This window comes from Triticum aestivum, unplaced genomic scaffold (genome assembly GCF_018294505.1).
Source record: "Triticum aestivum cultivar Chinese Spring unplaced genomic scaffold, IWGSC CS RefSeq v2.1 scaffold215497, whole genome shotgun sequence".
NCBI lineage: Eukaryota > Viridiplantae > Streptophyta > Magnoliopsida > Poales > Poaceae > Triticum > Triticum aestivum.
In genome coordinates, this window is record NW_025236394.1 from 1,698 (window position 1) to 5,282 (window position 3,585).

Sequence of the window (3,585 nt, forward strand, 5' to 3'; positions counted from 1 at the left end):
ATTCAGAAAATGTGTTGTTCGATGAGTACTGCAAGTTAATATTTCTCTAAGAGAAATATAAACGTCATGTTTAAGCTTAATCACTGGGGGCAAGAAGTGGCTCAGCCAACTTGAGATTTTCTACCACTTGGATTTTCCCTGGTTGGAGATAAATTCGTTTTAATGGGATATAGATCCTATCATGTCCATCCAACCAAACAAATAAAACTAGGACTTCTAAAAGTTAGATGGCAATCTCCCATCCAGCGTCATCCAAGTAACCAAATGCTACTTAAAGATACAGTAGTCGTCCTGTGAACTTGCATTAGAAATGAAGGTTCACCCAGAAATTCTCAGTTGGTTTACCTGAAAGGGATTGTACCATTGCCTCAGAAACAAATCCAAGGTTGGTTGGTGGCACTAAATCAACTTGAATTTTTGTCGCTCAGTTTCAACAATATAGTCTAAAATAGCAGGGGGGAACACATAGAAGAATGTTTACCTCTTGTCTCATGTCCTTGCTGACGCCTTTGCCATCTCTAAAATCTTCCTTCAGCCTTCCATTCGTCTGAAATCATGTTGATGCAAAACGAAACACACCAAGTATGTGATCATTATAAATACATCTCAAAGATGATTTGGTCACCAAATTGTAAAGAAAAGAAGAGAATATAAGCATCATTCAACCAATTAATCCATCAACATAAGTAGTAAGAAGGAGACACGTGGTCGAACAATCTACGCATATACCTGCGGAGATAAGTTATAAGAACTAGGTCGTTAATTCAATGAAACTACAAAGAAACGTTGTTGGACGAGGAAATAAAGAATAGCTAAATGATGCAACAATGGGTGCAATACTGTTTGCTTATATGAATTTGTAGTAGTGGCGCAACAAATATGATACTGCAGTGGCCGGTGAGGGATACCTATAAAAAGTCAATCATTTTGGTTCACACGTTTAAGTTGTACCCTTGTTAGAATCAGATACTGCACCTCCACATACACCATGTCCTCCTGGGAGCATCCATGGAAGATGGGAATTGCGACTATCATGAATTTATAGTAGTGGCACAACAAATATGATACCCTAGTGGCCTGTGAGGGATACCTATAAAAAACAATCATTTTGGTTTACAACAGAAAAAAAATTCTAAAGGAGAACATGCTCACCTTATCCATTGGATGCAGAATGACGAACTGTGTAAGATTATAAGTAATGTAAATGACACTAAAAAGGAACATTAGTTTAACAAGCCATAACCTAGGTACTCAATGTGGTCATTTTGGTCGCAAACATTTACCAAAAATATGAATAAGAATGTCAGGTTATTAATAATTCTAAAATATGAAAGATTATAGTAGCATTTGTAGCCAAAATTCCGTACAGACTGCACACATCACAACTGAACAAACACAAACGACACACAGGAGTACTCAAAACCTGGACAAGTGGACATGCTCAGATTTCTCGTCCGTCTCACACACTACAACCTAGACTGAACATCGTGGCAGGGCGGTGGTCAATGCCGGAGAATGTATCGTCAATGGATGTTCTCATCATTCAGATTCTTGACTAATTGTTTGTCTAATTTGCAAATACTGCCTCTGCATACAAGCCATTTTTTTTACGTGAGCCGATGCCTATTGCACGATTGAAAAGAAGACAACAAAACCATACAAAATGCTCCAGACTGCACTGAAATCTAAAAAAGAGCCAATGTAAGTTGCATAATATACTAATTACAAAAAATTAGTAGGCACGCAAACAAATTTAAGTTACCTGGTACAGATCTTTCCAGAGTGATCCCCAAATGGTAGTTTTAGATGTAAGCGCAAGTGCTCTGGATGCAGAACCACCTTGATACAACAAACTCCCTACTGACCAGATCTTCCTTAAAACATCAACAATATCATCAAAGAAGTCTCTGCTACAAAACTTGCTAGTGCAACTGACAAGTCGGAAAGGTGCGGCTAGTATCTTTCCGACGAACCAAATTACAGGGTACGAGATTGAATTGACTGCGGGAAATAAAATGTAAATAAAATATTAGTAAGTCATCAGAATAAAAAAACAAAAGGAAAAAAAACAGATCATTTGGGAGATTACAGTAACCATACCGATATTAAACATCGTACCGAAGAAAAACCAAAATGGCCACATGATCATCTGCACTGTATTGATAACCGCTGCATGATGTCTCCAGTGCTACTATTGCAGCTGAACTGATATATTCAACTGTTTCAGCACATACATTCCATATAGTGGCAGGGTAAATTCAAGAACATCCAAAAGTGGCCCTATAATTGGGTTTCTCAATACACTAAGAACAGACTTAGTTGCACGTACAATCTTAAGTGATCATGTAAATGCCTGTTGGAAATTGTTCAGAAAAAGCATGTTTACCAGATACTTAAGCCTTGAGATCATTTCCCATGTCTCTATCCAATCAAACAAAGGGCCAAATAATCTAGAGGCAGCTGCCTTCAACATTGGGACATTCTTGTAGAGGTCAAATCCTATAATAACAGTAATTAATGACACCAAGACGTATAATGCTCTCTGGCTAAAGGACACATCCATGGGCGACATATCTTGCAGAACACTGGATATGACTGAAGAAAAATGACCCATGAAGGAAGACCATACTCAAGTAATGTCACAGTGCAGCCGCGTGACCAGCGCTGGTGCCGCTGCAGCCAGCCCAGGTTGGCCATCTATTTCCCCTTCAAACACCACATCGGCAAGGGCCGGCAGCGGAGCGCCGCCGCCGATAGCAGCAACGGAGCGCTCAAGCTCGGCCGCACCAATCCCGAAAGTAGGAAGAATGCGTTGAATCATATTATATGCAACTCTTTTTACGCTGCGTGTACTAGTGAATTACCTAGCAACTATATTGTAGGTAGCATAAAACCCATGTCAAACAAATTTTTGCCATATGTAGGCAACTAAGCATCATCCGTAGGCAACTTCGGCATTACATGGAGGCAACTTCATCACTAAAGAAAGCAACTCACGTTATAAAAGTGCATACAACATGTATTATGCATACACAATCCTATTATCGCATATCCATGTTTTGTAAAAAGGAGGTAAAACATTCTCCTAGTTTTCTTCAAAGTTGCCTATAGCGTAAAATGTCGATCAAATTAGGATTAGTGCTAAAAAGGTAGACAACTTCCTTCCATTGAAAGCAACTAGTAGTCAACGATATGCAACTAGTTAGTAACGGTGAACAACTTCAAAACAGTGAACAACTTCAAAACATAGGTCAGTAATATCACATCACTTTTCATAAGCAACTCTTTTTCTACGAGAGACAACTTAAGTTATACAAATAGGCAACTTCACGACATTTCGTGTTTAAGATAATTTAATTTAACATTCTCCTAACTTACACACTCCTACTTCTAGGTTGCATACCATTGAAACTTGTATGTCGTTGTTTCTAAATTCCCTCTTATACTATGGAGTTGTCTATCGTTAATGCTCAGTTGCCTGTCATTAGTAGTTAGTTGCCTATGATGGTTGCTCGATATTGCTAATTAGTTGCCTACCAATGATGTCCAACATCTCATTACTAATTAGTTGCCTACAACACTATG

At 38.6% G+C, this 3,585-nt stretch overlaps 1 pseudogene; it reads right to left on the minus strand.

The window, feature by feature from the left end:
* Positions 1-481: 481 nt before the first annotated feature.
* On the minus strand, positions 482-2,697 carry LOC123176432 (uncharacterized; annotated as a pseudogene).
* Positions 2,698-3,585: the final 888 nt, after the last annotated feature.